This window comes from Stomoxys calcitrans, chromosome 3, assembly GCF_963082655.1.
Source record: "Stomoxys calcitrans chromosome 3, idStoCalc2.1, whole genome shotgun sequence".
NCBI classification, from domain to species: Eukaryota; Metazoa; Arthropoda; class Insecta; order Diptera; family Muscidae; genus Stomoxys; species Stomoxys calcitrans.
Genome location: NC_081554.1, coordinates 191,321,190 through 191,345,271, shown reverse-complemented (window position 1 = coordinate 191,345,271; position 24,082 = coordinate 191,321,190). Strand labels below are relative to the sequence as shown.

Here is a 24,082-nt window from a genome sequence, read left to right as displayed (position 1 = left end):
CTCACTTGGTTTGTTTGACGATTAGTACTGAGTATGACGAATACGACGAGTGAAACTAAAATTTAGGGGTTTTCGGAGTTGTTACGTATTTGATGAACGAACAAATGCATTTTTATACCCTCCACCATAGTATGGGGTATACTAATTTTGTAATTCTGTTTGTAACTCCTCAAAATATTCGTCTAAAACCCCATAAGGTGTAAATATTCTTGATCGTCATAACATTTTAAGTCGATCTAGCCATGCACATCAGTCCGTCCGTCCGTCTGTCTGTCTGTCCGTCCGTCCGTCCGTCTGTCTGTCGAAAACACGCTTACATTCGAAGGAGTAAAGCTAGGCGCTTGAAATTTTGCACAAATATTTCCTATCAGTGTAGGACAGTTGGTATTGTAAATGGGCCAAATCGGTACATGTTTTGATATAGCTGCCATATAAACCTATCTTGAATCTTGACTTGAACCACTAGAGGAAGCAATTCTTATCTGATTTGGCTGAAATTTACACGACGTATTCTGTTATGACTTCCAACAAATGTGCTTAGTATGGTTCAAATCAGACTGTAACCTGATATAGATGCCCTACAAACCGATCTCGAATCATGATTTCTTGAGCCTATAGAGGGCGAAATTCTTATCCGATTTAGCTGAAATTTCATACGACGTGTTTTTTTATGAGTTCCCATAATTGTGAGAGAAATGGTTTAAATCGGTCTGTAACCAGATATAGCTGTTATATAAACCGATCTGGGGTCTTCGTCTTGAGCCTCTAGAGGGCGCAATTCCTTTCCGGCTTGCCTGAAATATAGCACTACGTGTTTCGTTTTGACTTCCACCAACTGTGGTAAGTAGGGTTCAAATCGGTCTATAACTTGATAAAGCTGCTATATAAACCGATCTCGAATCTTGATTTCTTTAGCCTATAGAGGGCGCAATTCTTATCCCATTTGGCTGATTTTGTATGAGGTGTTTTGTTATGATTTCCAACCACTCTGCTTAGTATGGTTAAAATCGGTCCATAATCTGATATAGCTGTTATATTACCCGATCTGGGGTATTGCCTTACTGAGCCTCTAGAGGGCGCTACTCCTATCCGATTCCTATTATGGTCTAAGTTAGTCCATATCCTGTTATAGCCGCCATATAAACCGATCTCCCGATTAGTTCTTGGGCTTCTAGAGGACGCAATTCTTATCCAACATGGTTGAAATTTGGCATATGCTGTTTTGGTATGACTTTCAACAACTGTTTCAAGTATGGTCTAAATCGGTATATAACCTGATATAGCTGCCATATAAACCGATGTCCCAGTTTGCCTTTGTGAGCCTCTGGAGGGCGCAATTATTTGTCTGAAATGTTTAAGGTGGTGCTTTTCTAAGACTGGTGTTTTTTTATTTGAAAAAGTCATTCAAAAAACTTGACAAATGCGATCCATGATGGAAGGTATATAAGGATCGGCGCTGCCGAACGCTTTTACTTGTTTACTCTGGTAATGCGCAACTCTTCTAGAAGAGTATTTTATTAATCTTTCAAAATACTCCTTTTTATTTGCCCACACGATTCTTGCGCGGTTCTGAGATATTCCAAGACTTTTCTGATTTCCTCGTAATCACCTCATCGAAGATTCGTGGAACACTCTTCCACAGGAGTCGTTTTGAGGATACAACTCCTCACTACTAGGGAATCGTCTACGACTCTTAGACGAGCTCCTCAGCGATAGTATTATTCGGCGATCAAATATGTTTGCAGGGTATATGCTTTCGATGATGTTTTTTCAAAGTTGTCCATATTTAGCTTAGCTTACACATCTACATAGAGAAATTATTCGCACATACACACATACACTCATAAGGGTTCTATCTGCTTTAAGCTGTTTCACTTATCTCAGCAGGTAAGTTAAGGCAAGCTGAACGATTATGTGTGAGTAAGCAAGCAAGAGCAAGTGTGTGCGTTTGACAGTTGCAAAGTACACACACATGTGGGTAGAAAAGTTTACTTACACACACATGTGCTTGAATTTGGTTTTGGTGTTTATACATATGCGTTTGTGTAGGTGAGTGCTTTGGTTTTGGCTTGCTGTAGCCAAAGTTTGCATATGTCCATTTATGTAAATAGCTTGGATATTAGATAAATAACTTTACTCTTCAAAACAGGTGTTCCTTTGTGCACTGTTAAATGTGCATATGTAAATGGCTTGATAAGCACACACTTGCTTAAATACACACCCATACACATACTATACCACTATCACACCCATTATGTTATTGAGTGATGGGTGATGTGCGTGTTTTTGCTTGCATGTGAAATACACATAGATTTTTAAAAAATCTGCAGGCTGTACCTAATGTGGCAAATTTTTAAGTGAGTATATGTTTTAATAAGGCGAATAGACGTAAGAGTTGTTGTTTTAAATGTTCATATATGAGTTATTCCCTTAACATTTATAATTTTACTCAGAAAACCGTATACAATAAAGCCCCAGAGCCAAAAATGGGGTTTTATTTCATAATGATATAAGACCCGTAAAGTAAAAGGGGTGCTAAGTTCGGCCGGGCCGAATCCTATATACCCTCCACCATGGATCGCATTTGTCAAATTCTTCGAATGAACTTTCAATATATATATGAGCAACAAAAAAGTTTTTGACCGCTATGGACCGTACTTGTCATGGCTGTTAGAAGTCATAGAAAAATACCACCTCAAAATTTTCAGGCAAATCGAGTCAAAATTGCGCCGTCAAGTGGCTCAGGTGTCACATTGGGATATCTGTTTATATGGCAGATATAAAGGGTTATCAACCGAATTAGACCATACTTGGCACAGTTGTTGTTCGACCAAATAGGATAAGAATTGCGCCCTCTAGAAGCTCAAGAAGGCTAATCGGGAGATCGGTTTGTATGACAGCTTAAATAGGTTATGAACCGATTTGGACCATACTTAGCACCGATTTGAACCATACTTAGCACAGCTATTGGAAGTTATACCAAAACACAACATCCAAAATTTCGGCCAAATTGGATTAGAATTGCGACCTCTAGAAGCTCAAGAATTCTAATCGGTTAAAATGGCAGCTAACTCAGGATATGAGCCGATTTGAACCATACTAAGCGCAGTTGCTGGAAGTCATACCGAAACATTACTTGTAAAATTTCAGCAAAATTGGATAAGAATTACGTTTTCTAGTGGCTCAAGAAGTCAAGATTCAAGATAGGTTTATATGGCAGCTATATCAGGTTATGTACGGATTTGAACCATACTAAGCACATTTGTTTGAAGTCCTAACAAAACACTATATGCAAAATTTCAGCCGAATCGGATCAGTCAGATTGGCGCCCTCTAGTGGCTCAAGAAGTCAAGATCTCTGATCGGTTAATATGGCAGCTTTATCAGGTTATGTACCGATTTAAACCATGCTTTGCACACTTGTTGGAAGTTATAGTCATACGGAGGCCACCGTAGCGCAGATATTAACATGTCCGCCTAGGACGCCTGGGATCGAATCCTGACTTTCAAAACAAAAAAAAATTTCAGCAGTGGTTTTCACGTTACTATTGCTGGCTATATTTGTGAGGTATTCTGACATGTTAAAACTTTTCTACCATGTGGTGTCGCTATGTACCAATCTACATAATGTGCTCGCATTTTCTTCGTTAGCATTTTTATACCCACCAACATGGACATTTGCTTTTTTTACGCATGTGATGAGTACGTCTCCCGCCTTGTGCCGGAATCTGTTATTAACGGCGCCGACTAAAAAATCACCCTGTATCACACCTAGGGATTAATCTCCTAGGGGTGATACCGGAACCCCTTTCGCAATACTTTGAGGTGAACCCCATATCTGTTTATAATCCATATCATCTTCTTTGAGCCTGCGTTCAGACCTTCACATTCATACTCTACGCCGCTTCGTCCAGATCTATCTTCTTCCTGCGCAGTACTTGTTCGGCGTAGCTCATATCTGCCTCCCAGTTCTTCTTGCCATCTAGCATCCTCTTCACTATTGTCCCAGGCGAAATGTCGCCAATCGCTGTTTCCAATTTTCTGCGTTTGTCATTCCAGCGCTCGCAGTGAAGGAATGTGTATTCTACATCGTTTGCAACTTCTAGCTCTTCATAAATGCATGGCCTATCAACTTTTGTGTGACGTAATAGTTGACGTTGCCATGCTTCTTATATATATAAGTTGTCGCGCCAACTTGGCCTTATTCTCATTCCTTCATCTTTGTTGTCATCTCTCGATAGTCTCCTCTCGTATGGTTTGTGTATTATACGTTTAAATCTCACCCTGTCTTCTCTGGGTATCCCACTTAGCGGTGTAGAGCTTGGCCCACTTCATGACCTGTAGGTCTATCGGAACTATTCCGGCTATTATAAGGGCGGGAGGGCTCCGTCACTGTCCGGTAGGATGATATAAACCTAAGAGCCGCGGTCCTCTGTGCCAAGAGTAGGGATTTTGCTCGGCATGCTTTCGCCCCATAAAAGAGTATGCTATTGCATGTCTCCATTAAGAGTCTGCGCGTGCTTGGGAGAGGCCCATCTATATTCGCCATCAATGGACACGCCGTTATCCTCGTGGCCTGATTTTCCGGATTTTCTCTGCATAGTTCAGCTTTGCATTCAGTCGGATCCCTAAAAATTTGACCGATTTCATCCTCTTCAACAGCATATCATCTATGAGCATATCCACTTCCACTGGGTTATTTTTTTCCGTTAGGAGTAGCAACTCTGCCTTCTGCATTGCAGGTTGCAAGCCGTGGGAGTCCAGCTCTGCACCGTATGTGCTCTGCACCTTTTGTGATTCTTGCCGTGATGTCTGTAGCGATGTCGTTAGCACATGCCACTAAAAAGGTTCCGTCGTGTATTTCTTTCCTTCCGTTTTGTATTTCTTTCCATATTTAGATATTGTCCCTTTATATACAGATCTCCCCGTTAAAGGTTTTTTAATCATAAGTGGCGTATTTCTACCTAAGAGAGTTGTACCTGATCTCTTCACATCCTTTCCGTATATGGGGCAAATCCTACCATATTTAAGTTAATTTTTCGCCGGATTTTGACGAAATGTTGTTAATATATAAATCCGAGATGGTGGATATTCAAAAATTGGCCACACCAAACTTATTGCCTTATTACTTGTTCTCTTTCATCTATCATTTAAATTACTCATCTATTTATCTTTTCTGCCAATTACTTGAAAAATCTGCTACTAAATTCCCAACAAATATCTTCGTAACTTTCAACTTAATTTGATGTTACCAAATACGACTTTAACGTTTTTCGATAGCTTTGCAATAACTCATGCATTGCAGTTGCCATAGCCACCCCATAACATATGCAACAAAAATTCTAGGGATAAGTTTCCATATCCATTACATGGCATAATTACAACATTTGTTTCATGCTACAGGATGCTGCCATTGTTTTCAGTTCGAACTGCTCTATAGGTATGTTGCAGTGAATGTATTGTCATATCTGAATTTAAATTGTTCTTAACCCCCAATATCCTGTTTAACATTGTACATTGGCAACTCAATCAACAACATCATCAATAAAACAATGCATGCTCAATTCGATTGCATATTTGGTTACACATTTACATTTGGCTATCCCCGAAGGTGGAGCAATTTCCCATTTCTCTTATTATTTTTCCGCTTGCAATCTTCCTGTATTGTGGTATCGATACGACAAGGACTCCTTTACATGATATTGAAGCAATAATATGTTATTTTATTGTTATACTCTTATTTCATTTTTTTAAAACCTACATACATCCTTAACATCAAGTCCTTCAATATTCAAACTCATCTGCCATTGCCATAACTCTCATTCCAGATAAACACTTGTTTTCATTGCATCTTGTTTTGTGGCTTCATAGAACAAATGTTGATTACATCCTATTGCTTGTAATTCCATGGAGCTTTGCCCATAAATGTCTTCCGCCGAAAAGTATGCTTCAATGTTCATTGTTAAAACTATGCTGTACGGTAGAAAAAGTATTCAATATGGTGGATTAAGGGAAAGAATAAAGGCAGGAGCGTATGTATGGGAAGGGTTCGAAAATTTGTGACTAAAGCAAACTTTTGCAAAAATTTCTTCTCGAGTGCAAAAATTTTGGTTTCATAAATAACACGTAAAAGCGTGCTAAGTTCGGCAGGGCCGAATCTTATATACCCTCCACCATGGATCACATTTGTCGAGTTCTTGCCATGGCTCTTTAAGCAAACAAAGGATAAAAGAATAGAATTGCTATGTTATTGGAACAATATCAAGTAATGGTTCATTTCGGACCATAATTGAATTGGATATTGGAGACCATAGTAGAAGTCATTGTGTAAAATTTTAGCCAAATTGCGCACTTTAGAGGCAGAAGAAGTAAAATACGGAGATCGGTTTATAGGGGAGCTGTATTAGGCTAAAAACCGATTCATGCCATATTCGACACCTATGTTAAAGGTTATGAGAGAAACTGTACAAAATTTCAGCCAAATCGGGTTATAATTGCGCCCTCTAGTGGCTTAAGAAGTCAAAACTCCAGATCGGTTTATATGGCAGCTATATCAGGTTATGGACTGATTTGAACCATTCTTAATACAGTTGATGGAAGTCATAATAAAACACCTACTGCAATATTTCAGCCAAATCGAATAATAATTTCTCCCTGTAGAGGCTCAAGAAGTCAAGACCCCAGATCGATTTATATGGCAGCTATATCAAGTTATTGGCCGATTTGAACAATTCTTTCAGCCAAATCGGATAATAATTGCGTCCTCTAGTGGCTCAAGAAGTCAAGACCCCAGATCGGTTTATATGGCAGCGATATCAGGTTACGTACCGATTAAGACCATATTTCGCATAGTAGTTGGAAGTGATATCAAAACACTATGTTCAAAATTTCAGTCAAATCGGACGAGAATTGCGCTCTCTAGAGGCTCAAAATGTCAAGGCCCAAGATCGGTTTATATCGCAGCTATATCAGGTTATAGACCGATTTAAACCATGCTAAGCACAGTTGTTGGAAGTGATATCAAAACACTATGTGCGAAATTTCAGTCAAATCGGGCGAGAATTGCGCCCTCTACACGCTCAAGAATTCAAGACCCCAGATCGGTTTGTATGGCAGCTATATCAAAACATGGACCGATATGGCCAATTTACAATACCAACTGACCTACATTAATATGAAGTACTTGTACAAAATTTCAAGCGGCTAGCTCTACTCCTTCAAAAGTAAGCGTGCTATCGACAGACAGACGGACGGACATGGCCAGTTCGGTTTAAAATGTCACGACGATAAAGAATATATTGGGTTGCCCAAAAAGTAATTGCGGATTTTTTAAAAGAAAGTAACAGCTGATAACTGACAGAAGAAAGAATGCAATCACAGAGTCACAAGCTGTGAAAAAATTTGTCAACGCCGACTATATGAAAAATCCGCAATTACTTTTTGGGCAACCCAATGTATACTGTCCTGTATACCAATGTATACAATGTTGTTGAGAGTCATAACAGAACGCTATGTGTAAAATTTCAGCCAAAAATTGGGGATCAAGAAGTTAAATTGGTGAATTTCATAGAAATCGGTTCAGATTTAGATATAACTCCCATATAAATCGATCTCCCGATTTGAATTCTTAAGCCCCTGGAAGCCTCAATTTTCATCCGATTTGGCTGAAATTTTGCACAAAGTGTTCTGTTATGACTTCCAAAGACTTTGCCAGTTACGGTCTAAAACGGTCATTAACCTGATATACCTGTCATACATAAACCGATCATCCGATTTGACTTCTTGAGCCCCTTGAAGCCGCAGGTTTTTTTTTTTTCATTTGGTTGAAATTTTATATATATAATATATATAAATCGATTTCCGGATTTGACTTCTTGAGCTCCTGGAAGCCGCAATTTTTGTCCGATTTGGCTGAAATTTTGCACATGGTATCTGTTTTGACTTCAAACTACTGTGTCAAGCACGGTCCAAGTAGGTCAAGAACCTGATATAGCTGCCATATAAACCGATCTCCGATTTTAGTTCTTGAGACCCTGGAAGCCTCAATTTTCATTCAATATGACTAAAATTTTGCACATAATGTTCTGTTATGACTTCCAATAAATGTGCCAAGTACGGTTTAAATCTAGCAAGAACCTGATATAGCTCCCATATAAACCGATCTGCCGATTTGACTTCTTGAGCCAACAACTGCGCCAAGAGCGCTTCACATCGGTCTATAACCAGATAAAGTTCCCATATTGTAGCAGAATCCATGGTGGTGGGTTCCCAAGATTCGGCCCGGCCGAACTTAGTACGCTTTTACTAGACACTTTTAAGGCCTTTGCTAACCCATTTATCAATCAATCTTCCCAAAACATCAAATTGCAGCAAATTTTAATTTTGACGACTTACCCTGCATATCCCATGTGGTGTAGGGTATCAAAAGGTTGGCTTCGCCAGACTTAAGCCCGTCTTTGCATGCTTTATTTTAAAGAGGCATGCATTTATCCCCCCCATCTGGGTTTCTTCCCTACGCCTTTTACATGAAACAAGCTGTATTTCAAGAAGGTTAAAAGAAATTTGTGCATATTGAGTGAAATAATGCAATTTTTAATATGGCTTTATGTGTATGGGTGTTAGTGCCGTTGTATTTCCATAGACCCTATTACCAACATAAATTTGACCTTTTGTGCATGTGGCTGTGTTTGTGTGTTGGAAATGTGCTTGTATGCCAGAGTTTTGTGAATGGTTTATTCTAGAGAAAGCTTTTCATTGTCGTTGAATTTTGCTGAAGGGTCTAAAGATCTATAGTGGAAAAACCTACCAATGTGCGGTTTGCCACAGCCCAAAAGGAGCGGGAAAGAGAGAGCGAAACGGAAGAAATCAAAATAAGTGATTTCCGTTGTATATATAAATTGAAACCACAAAATATGATTGTTTTTCTTTGTGCTTTCATTTCACTTTGGTTTCCTTTTTTTCCAATTCTGTTGAAATTGAGGGAGATGGCAAGGAGGGAGGGAGGGAGCTCCGATCAGGGAAATGAGTGTTTTTATAAAGTGGTTTTATGCAAAAGTTTCTTTGTTTATTATTCTCCATGAAAAACAACAACTACGGCAACACCAAACGGAAAGGTAAATCAAAGTGCAACATTGACAGACAAATGTCAGGAACTGCGAAAACCTTTGAATTGCTGGTGGTTTGTTGGTTAGTGACTGTGAGTTGTGTGGCTTTCAGTTTTTTTGGGTCACAACGAAAAGTAGGCTACTATTATTAAAGTAAGTGTAAATATTGGGACTTAATGTGCAATGTCATCATTTGATGAACATTTTGGAGAGGTTTTATTTCTATGACTTGGTAAAAAAAAATTTACGAAAAAGTTTTTTTTTTTAATTTTTTGAAAAATCAAGAGATCACACGATAAGCAACAACATATTATCTGTTGATCTTCCTCGTATTAGTCTTTTCTAGGCCTAAACCAGCACTGATAAGGCCTACTTATTACATTCACTTTATATTTTACTCTGTTACTGCTGAACGCCCGGGGTTCGAATCCAGACAAGAACATCCTAATGCTGGTGACATTTGGAATGCAAAAATGCATCATACATCACATATCAATGAGTGCAGTCCGATTCAAGTTTATGCTCAATGATAAGGGACCTCCTTTTTATGGCCGAGTCCGAACGGCGTGCCGCAGTGCGACACCTCTTTGGAGAGAAGTTTTACATGGCATAGTACCTTACAAATGTCGCCAGCATTAGGAGGGGAAAACCACCATTGAAAATTTTTTTCTGATGGTCTCGCCAGGATTCGAACCCAGGCGTTCAGCGTCATAGGCGGACATGCTAAATCAGACAGGTTCTCAAGGAAGTAAGAACTTTAAGTAGAACTCATTCTGACTGCTAGTGCGGGACACACACTCAGAAGGTGTTCTATAGCTTCTTCGATGTGCTCACAGCTTTTGCAAAAGTCCCTGCTGGCAACCTGCAGTTTGTCAGCATATTTTCCAATCAGGCAATGACCTGTCATGACGGACACAATGACTGGGACGTCTGTTCTTGCCAATGACAGCAAAACAGTAGACCTCTTCAAGTCTAGATGAGGCTATATAGTTTTGGAATGCTCTCAGCCCCCTCTTTGTGACCATTTATCATTCGTTTCCCTTCGGGACTGAACCCGAAAACTTAGCTTAATGACGCTATAGGCATACCCACAGATTCCAGTCTCCCTGGAATCTGTAGGGTAGCCCCTAGTCTCGCAAGCTCGTCCGCTTTACAATTCCCTGGGATATCGCTGTGGTCCGGCACCCAGAACAGGTGAATTTTGAACTATTCAACCATCTCGTTGAGAGAACTGCGACAGTCGAGGGCGGTTTTTGTGTTCAGAAATACGTTCTCCAGGGATTTAATGGCTGCCTGGCTGTCTGAGAAGATATTTATGCCAATCGTCGTAATGACATTATATCTAACACTACTTCCTCCATTGCAAGGATCTCAGATTGATACACACTGCATTGGTCGGGTAACCTCTTCGATAAGACCAGTTATAGATCTTTAGAGTACACCCCACAGCCCACCTAGTCGTTTAGTTTGGAACCATCCGTATAGATGTCTATGTAACTTCTGTTACCAGGGATGTCGTAATTCCAAACGGTTCTATCAGGAATAGTGGTACAGTAGCTTTTATCAAAAATCGGCTCAGGAACATCGGATATTGTATCAAGGATAACACAGTGTCCGTAGAAGCCACTTGAGCAATGGGAAAGCTCCTTTAACCCCACGGCAGTGGTCACTGCAATTTGTCTCGCCACAATGTCCAGAGGCATAAGATGTAACATTAAGTTCTGTGCATCAGATGGTGTCGTCCTTAGTGCGGCTGTGATGCACAAACAAACCATCTTTTGGATCCGGTTAAGTATTGAACAGTAGGTGGACTTTTGAAGCGCTATCCACCAGACCTCAACACCATATAGCATTATAGGTCTGACAACTGCAGTATATACCCAATGCATGACACGCGATCTAAACCCCCAACTTTTGTCAATGGCTCTGTTTTGTTGGGCAAGAGTTGGCTTTCATGCCCTTTCCAAAATCTTGGATTTGAAGTTCAATTTCCTGTCCAGCCAAACACCCTGATATTTATCCCAATGTTCCTTACTTCTGTTTAGCCAAGGGGACCACCAATGCAGTATTTTCTGAACCTAATATAACGATGATCAGAGAAGCTGTGATCATGCAACGCATCCCATTCGCATATTCTTCCACTTGTATCTTCCGATACAAAGGTAATATCTTGTAGCTCCGCCTGTTCCTGGTAATAGAGATCGGTTCATCCCCTTTGTTACAAATCGCCAGATTACAACTTATAATATATTCGATAAGCAGCTCACCCCTTTCGTTGACTTCGTAACTTCCTCATATCTGGTGATGTGCATCATCATCACTTCCTTCAATGAGGCTCTTCTTTCCTACAGAAGCGGCTTCCACCAGCGACTTAAGGTTTGAAGGCGGCATCTCTGAATCGTGTGCCATATATTGGGAAGCCAGCCAGTAATAAGACTTGTTTATTTCAAGGCTGGCTACTACTAAGTCTTCAGTACTTAGCGACGATAGAAGAAAAACATTTAGACTACTCTTTGCAAGAATACAGGTTCTGTGTCTCCCGTTCCCCGTACTCTTGAATAGTTTAAATCCCGGAATTCTTAGTCCACCAACCATTCCTTCACACACCCATGGTTCCTGGATAGGTTAGGTTAGGTTGAAAAGAGAAGGCAGATATTAATCCGCCCCATGCCACTATGGACATACACCTAAGCCAGTAATCGTCTTGTTGTGCGCTCTAAAAACTAGTGCGCTCTAAAAACTAGTGCGCTCTAAAAACTAGTGCGCTCTAAAAACTAGTTAGGAATTCCGTGCTACTTACAAAATCCTTAATTATTTTCAATACCACTCCCCTAAGTTGGTTCATGTCTGGTATTGTGTCTCCACCTAAGTGCCGGTGTCTGTTAGACGCAAAAGCCGGGCTATGACAAAGGCAATGCTCCAACATCTCATCATCTTCCCAGCATGCCCTACACATGCTATCACCTGCCGCACCGATTTTACATAAGTGAGCTCGTAGTCCTATGTGTCCCGTTATGATACTCACAGCTTAACTGATCTCCTTCTTGCTTCCCTTCAGTACTAGCCTCCTCTTCTCACGATTTGGATCCCCTCATAGGATTTTCACATTCATGCCGACCGTTTTGTTGTTCCTCGGGGTTGCATGCGCATTCTTCGCCCACTCCCCTAACTTAACTTGGTTCCTGGATTATAACCACGTCAAATCCCCCTGCCATCAGGAGGTCCTTTAGTGCCGCCGAAGCGACCTAACAATGTTGGAGATTTATCTGTAGAAACCGGACCATAGTCAAAATTCAGAACTTCCACCACTGTTGTATTAGCCTCATCTTCTGATTCCACCATGAGTTCATCCTCATAAGATTCGTTAAATTTTGTCATGATTAGTTTCCATACGTATCCAGGGGCAGCTGAGAAAGTTGTGGAACCACTCTTCCTCAGAAAACTGATCACTTGCAGTACGATTCCTCCTTAGATGTTTCACTAGCTACTTTCTCAGTTCCGTACTTCCCGCTGGCACACTCCTTGAGCCCAGTACAGCTGGATGACCCATCCATATAGGTCGTGTCTTGTTTTGATGCCATCCCCTCCTGTCTCGATTGTGGCAGGGGGATTTTAAGTCTCCTGCAATCCGCCAGACTTTAGCTATGCGGTCGATAGTTCCTCAGGCAAGTGTTCAGCAACAACTGCTGAGTCGTCTTCTGATTTCCCAACCCCCTTATCGTCGGATTGCGTGGAAAAGCTTATGTATATCCTCATATGGGTAGCATATTCGGCTTTAAATAGTTCAGCAAGCATTCCATAGGCTCCTACTGCCTTGTTATACTTCAGCTATATTACTGCCACACTGAGCTTATTCTGACTAGGCGGTATGGTATACCTTATATACTATCATTAAGTATTGGTTCTGTGGAATTTTCGGCGGCGCATCCATAGGATACCAACAGCTGGGAAAAATGTCCTTGCTATAACCTTGGCACATTATCTATATCTTTTACCAAAATTATGTCTTTGTCTCTACTGGAGAGTGTGCCTGGTACGACCAAACTTAGTCCGTTCTCACTGATTTATGCCTTGAAGATTGGCTCCTAACAAATTTCAAGTCATATGCCTTAAATTACACCCCTTATTCCCCTTATTATTTATATCCTAATAAACATATGCTAGCGAAAAGTGATTTAAAGTTATTGCATAATTTTAGGGTGGAAAGACTGCCATCACAAACAGCAGTGCCATCACGTAAGCTGATATTATCCGATTTTCCCATTTGCAGCGATTGCAAGCAAACCGAGCCAAGCATTTGCATATCAATTGAAATATTTATGAAATTCATATGCAAATCATAGACATTACTTTAGTGTGCATACTCCAACACAAACACACATATACCCATACAGCTCGAGAGAGCAAGATACAAACATATAAAAAACATATTCAATTCACTATAGATATATGTACGGAGCTATATAATCAAAGAGACAAGTACCATTTAACAGAAGTTAAAATATTTACCTCCACTGAAAGCAAAACCATCACACGATATAATTTTGACATTTGCATGTTACTCAGAGAAAAAAAAAATAGAAAAAAAGTCCGACTCTTGAACATAAATATTCTCATCATTCGTTTCCTTTGGCAACTTTGACTCCCTAACAACGCCAAGAGAAAAAGGAAGAACATTGAACATGCAAATCGTCACGGATGGTATTTATGATGATGGGTGCAAAGATTATCAACAATTTATATGCATCGTTGAATTGTCGCCCTTCAAAGCCAAGTAGTGCAGTGACTTTAGTGAGCAAACGATTCTTTAGATGGTGTTGGTAGCGGTGACACCAGCAATAGATGCAAATTATTCCTTTGCTTTGATATTGTCCGTTGTTGCATGGAAAATCTTTGTAATATTTAAACTTTTTTCCCTACATGCAATATTATTTTGTAGTAAGTTATTAAACATGTTGCATATCGTAAGGGGATTTCTAGTTTGAAATTAAAATCTTTTGGGTAGGTCATGCACTTCAGTGATTTTAGGTCAAACTTTGAAAAATCTTAATGTAACATATTTTTTATTTTAATAATTTATAAAAGCTATTGATATATGAACATTTTGGCTTGATGTTAGATTACATTGGTAAAGAAAACTTGTCCTTGTCAAAGCTGAATCGAGAATTGCAGGGTCACTAGGCATTTGGGCTTTTATTAATTTTAGTGACTCTATATATCAAAGAAAATTAATGTAAGTTTGGAATGCTTCATTGAAAATCTATGAAAATGATTACATTTATGAGTACTAAGGTTCAAAAAAATTAAAGCATATCCTAAGAGGCTTGTTTAAATAAGAGCATATTTCAAGGTATCGTGCACTACCCGATTTAATAACAGATAAAAATGCATTAAGTTCTGCAGGGTAGAAATTTGGACAACAACCTCGGATATATTTTGGCAGTTTTTGTCAAAATCTGGTGAAAATTGCACCATAATGAAGCCAGCTACATCGAAATATGGTCCTTTCTCGAAGATCTGGTTTTGGCGTGATCGTTGAAATTGGGTATTAGATGCTGTTTTTAAGGCCACTTGAGTTAAGAGATGGGTATTTATAGCAGCTATATTCAAAGAGGCCACAGTAGCGCAAAGGTTAGCATGTCCGCCTTTGATGCTGAACGCCTGTGTTCGAATCCCGGCGAGACCATCAGAAAAAAATTTCAGCGGTGGTTTTCCCTGCCTAATGCTGGCAACATTTGTGAGGTACTATATCATGTAAACCTTCTCTCTCCTCTCGCACTGCGGCACTCCGTAAGGACTCGGCTATAAAAAGAAGGGTCTTTATCATTGAGCTTAAAACTAGAATCGAACTACACTCATTGATATGTGAGAAGTTTGCCCCTGTTCTTTAGTGGAATGTTCATGGGCAAAATTTGCAATTTGCAATATTCAAAGATATCCCGATATTGACCATTCAATAGCCTCAGATGATCTGACGTCTTCCAATCACTGAGAGAGGACTTTAATATTCCGGCATATCTGATGAGAATAATGATAAGTTATTTGCGTAACAGGGTACTTATATATGACTCTCAGTATGGAACGAGTGAATATGAGTTCACATCAGAAGCAGCGTAAGGCTCCATACTTGGACCGAATCTTTGGAATTTCAATTATGATGGCATATTGCGCAAAGAAATGCCAGACGGAATATTTTTAGTGAGATATGCTAATGTCATCGCTGCAGTCATATCGGGGAGAGACACGGAAGATGCAGAGCGCAAACTACGGCAGGTGATGCTAAGGGCAAAGTATTCGCTGGACTCTGACAGCTTACAACAGAAGACGGAGTTGCTACTCCTTATGAGAAAAAAATATGTCAGTGGAAGTGGATATTCGCATAGACAACATACTGGTGAAGGCCAAGAGATTGATTTAATATCTAGAGATCCGACTGGACGTAAAGCTGACCTATGCAGAGCCAATCCGGAAAATCAGGCCGTGTGGATAACGGCACAACTCAGTCGACTGATGGCAACCATTGATGTTCCTCTCCCGAGTAGGAGCAGACACTTACATATAATAGCATCCTCCTCTATGGGAGGGAAATATGGGGCCAGATACTGCAGACAGCATGTCTAGCGAAATCCGTGCTCTCGGTACAGAGGACGGCGGCTCTTAGGGTCATATCATCCTACCGGACAGTGGCAGAGCCCGCAGCCCTTATAATAGCCGGAATGGTTTCGATAGACCTACAGGCCATGGAGCGTCCCAGACTCTACACCGCGAAGTGCAACACGTAGAAAAAACAAGGTGAGATGAAAACGGACCATACAAGGGCAATACGAGAGGAGATTATCGAGAGATGACAACAAAAGTGGGCGAATGAGAATCGGGTCATGTGATTGCGACTACAAATACCCTATGTACAGATGTGGAAATGAGAAGGAAGGCACTTTACGTAGCAAAAAGTGAACAACCTTTAGAAAAGAAGATCACGAGGGCGAAGGCCCGCTGATCAGACAATTATGGCAACTAACTGTAGAGAGAAACAAACTTGGAAGCTTCCCTCTCCAGATGCACCCCCTCCCCCGCCCATCTCACCGATCGGGTGTTTTTTCAAATAAAAAAGTTCTTTGGTGCAGTCTGTGTAACCCTAACATTAACCTTTATTTGACTTCGTTAACCCCCTGGTGGCATTGTTTTATATGCAGTTTGTCTGCAATTTTGCACAATGGCTTTGGATAATGTCCGCTAAGTATGATACGAATGGTTCCACAACTTAAAACAGCTCCCATGTAAACCAATCTTCCGATAAAACTTCTTTAGCCACTAGAGGGCGCTTGAGGCTCGACATAATAACTCAACTCTATATAAAATTCACCTCCTCTTTGAAGATAACAATTGATGCTTACCAAAAATTATCTCCTGCAATATTTATTCTGCCTTTTTTGCCATAATAACCAAAATATGCTACCAAAAACCAAAACATGCATTGCGGAAAGTTACCAATGCCAAAAAATCACAAATTCACATAGGAACGTGCTGAATTTACATGGTGTATGTGGTGTGTATGGTGTTGTCCCTAATAACGACACAAGTCAACCTGCAGGGCATAAATGATAATATCCAAATATAGTAGCCTGGCTATATAGATTGCTGATGACATGCATTGAGAGCCAGTAATTTTTGTCATATTTTCATTTTTTTTGTGCTCTCTTTGGGATATTGGTTTACCAGATGTTGCAACCATGGTTGCTGTTGTTGCGGAGCTACGGAATCATTTATCAACCTCGAACATCACTTGCAATGCTAACTTTCATCCTGCCAAATGCCAACATTTCCACCATCGTTACCACCACCAACATTGTCATCATCTCTCTGAGACCATATATGTATGTATGGCGCTTTGGCCTTATATTTTCTGTTGCCTACTTTTGGGTGCCTTACAATTACTATGCTGGCAGCTCCATTGTATAAAAATGGCAATAATCAAGGAAAGCGTAGCAGCTAGCGAGCGAACAACTCGACGTAGGTAAACCGGAAATGTTGCAACTGTTACTCAAATGCATAGCAATAATTTATTGCCATGGCATGCATGAATTAATTACACTATGCCATATTGTTTTTCTGTCGTTGACTCGTAACGTTTTTTTTTGGCCTCTTGAGCCATAACCCAAAACTAGTGAGGTTGGAGCATTTCCAACGAGACAGGTGGAGTTTAAAAGTTGAGTTGCATACATAGGCGTAGCATTGGGGAGAACACTAATATTCAGAGGAACATTTTTATAAAAATAGAAATCCAGGCATTTTTGTGAGAAAATCTATATTTTGAGAACAATTTTATGGGAAAGAAACTTTAAAAAAGAATTAAAAAAAAAAAAAATAATTTTTTACGAAAAAATTTAAGAAATTTATTTAAGAAAAAATTAAGTAAATTTGTATTACAGTAATCGCATCTTCTACCTGAATTTGGTAGTAAAGTTTTTTAATTTTATACCCACCTCCGAAGGATGGGGATATATTCATTTTGTCATTCCGTTTACAACACATCGAAGTATACATTTCCGACCCTATAAAGTATATATATTCTTGGAAATTTCAGCCAAATCGGAAAATAATTGCGTAAACCGAGTTCCATCAGTTTATCTACCAATTCTTCACCATTATCGCCCAACCACCACGTTACAATGATTTCGGGAACAATTTTGCATACCCTTTGTTCCATAACAGTTATATCGATATATGTTCCGATTTGGACCAAATACTAATATGAACAGTAGCTATATCTAAAAATAAACCGATCTGAACCATATACGACAAGGATGTCGAAAAGCCTAACATACTTTACTGTGTCAAATTTCGGTGAAATCGGATTATAAATGCGCCTTTTCTGGGGCCAAGACGTTAAATCGAGATATCGGTCTACATGGCAGCTATATCCAAATCTGGACTAATTTGAGCCAAGCTGCTGAAAAATGTCGAAGAGCCTAACTACTGTCTCAAATTTCAGTGACATCAGACAATAACTGCGCCTTTTATGGCCCCACCTAAATCCGAGAGATCGGCCTATATGGCAGCTATATCCAAATCTCGACCGATCTGTGCCATATTGCAGAAATAAGTCAACGGGCTTAATATAACTCACTGTCCCAAATTTCGAAGACATCGGACAATAATTGCGCCCAAAACCTTAAAGCGAGAAATCGGTCTATATGGCAGCTATATCCAAATCTGAGCCGATCAAGGCCAAATTGAAGAAGGATATTGAAGGGCCTTACACAACTCACTGTCCCAAATGTCATCAAAATCAGATAATAAATGAGGTTTTATTGGCCTAAAACCTTAAATCGGAAGATCGGTCTATATGGCAGCTATATCCAAATCTGGACTGATCTGGGCCAAATTGACGAAGGATGTCGAAGGGCCCAACACAACTCACTGTCTCCAATTTCATCAAAATCGGATAATAAGGGTGGCTTTTATGAGCCTAAGATCCTAAATCGGAGGATCGGTCTACAAGGCAGCTTTATCCAAATCTGAACCGATCTGGGGCAGATTGATGATGGATATCGAAGGGCCTAACACTACTCACTGTCCCAAATTTCAGCAAAATCGGATAATAAATGTGGCTTTTATTGGCCTAAGACCCTAAATCGGCGGATCGGTCTATATGGGTTCTATATCAAGATATAGTCCGATATAGCCCATCTTCAATCCTAACCTGCTTTTGGACAAAAAAAGAATCTGTGCAAAGTTTCAGCTCAATATCTCTAATTTTAAAGACTGTAGCGTGATTTCAGTAGACAGACGGACGAATATGTCTAAATCGTCTTAGATTTTTACGCTGATCAAGAATATATATACTTTATAGTGTCGGAAATGGATATTTCGATGTGCTGCAAACGGAATGACAAAATTAATATTTTATACCCACCATCCTTCGGTAGTGGGTATAAAAAATAAAAATTTGGTACTTGTTTGGTGATGCTCAGAAAAAGAGGCGCAGCCGAAAAAAAAAATTTTTTTCTTTAGAGATTTTTTAGTGATTTTTTTCTATCGTTATTTAATAGTTAATACCCTTCATTTGATATCCATATTGCCTGGGTTAGGGGGGTTCAAAATTCTCAAGACCCTGTAGGTCCTTCTCGGGTCCAATTTTTGGTAAACTTCAGGAAAATACCTTTTATTTGATACCCATATTGTCTAGGTCAGACCACTTTCCCCAAAATTGATTTTTTGCCCCTAAAGGGGTCCAGGGGCCATTGCCCCAATAAAGGTCTTCAGACTCGTGTTCCTGGGGTCAACCCACATCTACATTCCAAATTTCAGCGAAATCAAAGGTGCTTCTTATAAAATGCATTTTTGTCTACAAATCGCACGCTACTGCTGTATTCTCACCAAGCATCCCTGCAGATTTTTGGTCCATGTGACACAGAGAATCGTTTGGGATTTTTGTTCTGTATCAGCATATTACTGACATAAATATCCATTAAAAAGTCATTAATTTAAATATCAATAAATTTACTGCATATAATTAAAATTGCCCGTTTTTAGCTTTAGTTCACCGCATATCTGTTAAACAATTTTATTGTCAACAAGTTTTTGAGGATATTTATTGTCAACTATCACCACTCATTAGAGTTTTTTGTTTGTTTGCTTCGTTGGCCTTATCTATCTTTACAGAATGGCACTAAAATACAATACAATTGAATTTCCTTTGTGATCCCTTCTGCATCCTTTTGCTTCTTATTGCATTACTTTGGCTCATCTTTTCATGACTTTCTTTTGGTTAGGCAACAATTATTGGTAATTAAAATTGCCAGTTTTTTATGAAAGAGGACAGGACAGCAGGATGAATGTCAGAAAGTCCATAACAATATTTAGAGCCGGAAGGTTTTCATTAAAATTCACTTCAAGTCAAGGAGATACTACACTTGGAAATGCAACTGCCGCTAAGTGGAAATTAAAAGTAGAGAACAAAACAGTCAGCGGGAAAATCAAGTGCTAGATACACTTATCAAGTCGGAAATTAAATAAGGCAAGATTCGAGATTCAGGGGAAATACTAAAGAAGTGTTTTAAATCGAAAGTTGGTTTAATCGAAGAATAGGTGAATGGTTTGGTATGGATGGTCCGAAATTGATTATCATCGAACTTAAATCGCCTATGCAAAAAAAAAAAAAAAAAAAAAATAGTGTTGGTTTCGTAGCTTAAATTCTAATGTTTCCATAAAATGAAAATGTAATGACATAATTTGTTGATGGGTATAACAAAATCCTTTAAAGCAAAATAATATTTTGTTAGAATCACAAAACGATATTGACACTAAACAAAACAGCCCGATGGAATCCTCTACCTGCATGATTATAAGCATATCCCCTTTCAGAAAATACTAGGAAATCGGCGAAAATATGCCGGGAATCCGCCAATGACGCCTAAGGCATATAGTAAAAGTCTGGGCATCGTGTGGGTTAACCATCAACGCAACCCTTTGTTAATTTCACTATACCCACCATTATAGGATGGGGCTTTACTAACCTAGTCATTCCGTTTGTAACACCTCGAAATGTTGATCTGCGACCCCATACCGCTTATATATTTCGGATCGTCACACATTCTGACATTCTGAGTCGATCTAGCCATATTCGTCAGTCCGTCCGTCTGTCAGTCGACTTGAAATTTTGCACAGATACTTCTTATTGACGTAGGTCATTGGGGTTTGCAAATGGGCCATATCGGTTCAGATTTGAATATAGCCCAATAATAAGCCGATCCCCGGATTTGACTTCTTTAGCTCCTACCAGCCTCAATTTTCATCCTATTTTGCTGGAATTTGGAACAAAGAATTGTGATAGGACTTACAACATCCGTGCCAAGCTCTATCCGAGTCGGTCAAAATTGTGATATACGACACCCAAGATTCGGACCGGCCGATTTTAACCCGCTTTTACTTATTTTACTCTAAACTTAAATAACTTAAATTTCTTTTCATACTGCCATAGTCGGTCAATATGTGGCTGCCCTGATCGGACAAAACATGATTGTACCACAATATGAGAAATTGAGAAATTGGGCTAAAATTTGGCACAGGTACAAATATTTTTTTGGTCGCAGGTTAAGTTCTTGAACGGATCAAATCGGACCATATTTACATATAGCTGTCATGTAGACCGATCTGCCAATTTAGGGTCTGAAAGCCATGAAAGCTGCATTTATTACCCGATATCTCTAGAATTTGAAGCATAAATGCAAATTTGCCCACACTCCGATTTAAGTTTTAAGCTCAATGATAGAAGCCTCCTTTTTGTAGCCGAGTCCGAAAGGCGTGCCACAGTGCGACACCTTTTTGGAGAAAAGTTTTACATAGCATAGTACCTCACAAATGTTGCCAGCATTAGGAGAGGAAAACCACCGATGACAATTTTTTCTGATGGTCTCGCCAGGATTCGAACCTAGGCGTTAAGCGTCATAGCCGGACGTGCTAACCTCTGCGCTACGGTGGCCTCCAATTGAAGGAGTGAGTTGTTTTAATACGACCCATAAATGGTTAAGATCGGATAATATTTAGAATAAGCAGCCATATTAACCGATCTGCCGATTAAGTGTCTGAAGCCCATAAAAGCTTTTTTTATTACCCTATTTCGCCGAAATTTTAAACAGTGAGTTGTTATAAGCCTTCTGATTTTCCACTCAAGTGTGATTCAGATCACATTTTTTTTTTGATATAGCTGCCATATAGACCGATCTGCCGATTAAGGGTCTAAAGCCAATAAAATCTAAATTTTTACCCGATTTCGCTGAAATTTTAAATAGTAGTTTTAAGCCTCCCGACATCCAACTTAAATATGGTTCAGATCGGACTATATTTAGATATAGCTGCCATATAGACCAATCTTCCAATATAGGGTCTTAATCCCATAAAAAACAGATTTTTTGTCTGATTTCGCTGAATCTGTGACTTGCAAACGAGTTCTCCTGACTTGAATTAAATATGACCCAGACCAGCCCCTATTGAGAGGTATCCAAAGTTCGGAACGGCCGAATGTAACCGATTTTTACTTGTTTATAGATAACTTTAAAGAATTTTCAATCGAATAAATTCTTTTAATAGCCTTTTTACCTTTTTTTCTTATTTTCTTTTTTCTGATGGATATTCCGGTCAAATTTTCTTCTGCTTCTTAGCTATCTAAAAAATTTCTTCACAGAATTGTGCCAAAAATAGCAAACTAGCCGAACCGGGCCCGCTCCGCCGCGCCTTCTTTTACTCTCTAATATCGTTTTAGGATGGAGACACTTGGCGTTTAAAAAGTTTGGGTAATGAGAAGTGCTTTTTAGGGGAGCGATGGCAGCTCAAACATTTCGACTCAAATATGGATATCAAATTCGTGCAATACTCCCAAATCCCTTTAATTTGAGCCCCATACTACCAGTTCGTACCATATTTGGATATAACATAGTTGCTATATGGACTCTTTTACGATAGAACCTCTTGAGCTCCCCAAAGACATATATTCCCGTTTTCGCTTATATTTGATACTAGCTGAACCAGGCCGCTCCACTGCGCCTTCTTTAATTCTCTAACATATTTTTAGGGTGGGGACACTTCGCCTTGAATGCGGATATCGATTTCGTGCCATTGTAGCCTATGACGCTGAACGCGTTCGAATCCTGGCGAGAACATTGGACAAAGCGGTGTTTATCCACTCATAATGTTGGCGACATTTGCGAGGAAAGATGCCATGCATGGACATTTAAAAAAAAACGCCGTTCTCGGGTCCGACTCATTGAGTTTAAACTTGCATCGAAAAGCACTCATTGATGTGTGAGAATTTGCTCCTTCTCTGTTCCTGTTGGTAATGTTCTTCCTTAGGGTAATGTTCTCATTAGGGCAGGGATGGTACCTCAGATATTTCGACTCAAATATGAATATCAAATTCGTGCTGCACTTAAAAATCCCTTTAATTTGAGCCCCATATTGCCATAGCCGGTAAATACCTTTAATTTGAGTCCCATATTGTCATATTGGGTCAAATAACCCATTTGACGTATCGTTAGGAGGAAAAGCGCCACCTAGACTTGAACGCAAATTTTAATGTCATATTCGTAATCTACTCCCAACTACCTTTCATTTGAGTCCCATATAGCCATGGTCAGCTAAAATGCCCGTTTGGGGGTATTTGGGGGTGGGGGATCTCCCATTACTTGGACCTAATGTTTTATGCCATATTTGTAATCTACTGCCTAATACTTTTCATTTGAGTCCCATATTGACATGAACTTCGAAAATATCTGTTGGGGGCCCGCTCAGGATTGGACCCAATACTTAATGCCATGTTTGTTTTCTGGTCTCCAATACCTTTCATTTGATACCCTTGTTGTGTCCATCGGACCACTTTCGGATATGGGTGGCATTTGCGGGATAAGGGGGAGGGTCCGCCTTCACCCGATATCTAAAGATTATTTAGGCTATGTTTCCTTCAGACAAACGTACACAATTTATGAAAATCGTAAGAAAATCGGTTCAGCCAAGTATCATATAGTCATAATGGCGTTTATGAGGGGTGGCGTGACCCCCAATACTTCGATATGATTTTGTATGCCAGATTCGATATCTACTCCCCAATACTTTTTATTTGAGCCCCATATTGAAACGAACGTCCAATATGTATGTTTGGGGCAGTTTTGGGGTTGGGGCGGCCCGATAGGTACTAAGACCCAAATTTTAATACCATATTCGTACACTACTCTCCAATACCTTTCATTTGATACCTATATAGTCCCGCTCGGTCCACTTTTGATTTTGAGTTGTGTTTTTGGCAAAAGGGGAGGGTCCGTCCCCCTTCTGATATGGAAACATTATATAGCCTATGTTTCCTTCCAGACCAACCTACACAATATGCGAAAATTTCGAGAAAATCGGTTATGCCGTTTTTCAGTCTATACCGAACAAACAAACCGAGTCCCATATATCCGTGATTGGCTAATGTGCCCATTTTGG

At 39.6% G+C, this 24,082-nt stretch overlaps 1 protein-coding gene across 3 annotated transcripts in view; it reads right to left on the bottom strand.

Annotated features, from left to right (window-relative positions):
* The window catches only part of LOC106080484 (neuronal acetylcholine receptor subunit alpha-7), a 189,987-nt gene that overhangs the window by 95,084 nt on the left and 70,821 nt on the right, over positions 1 to 24,082 (bottom strand). The window lies entirely within an intron of this gene.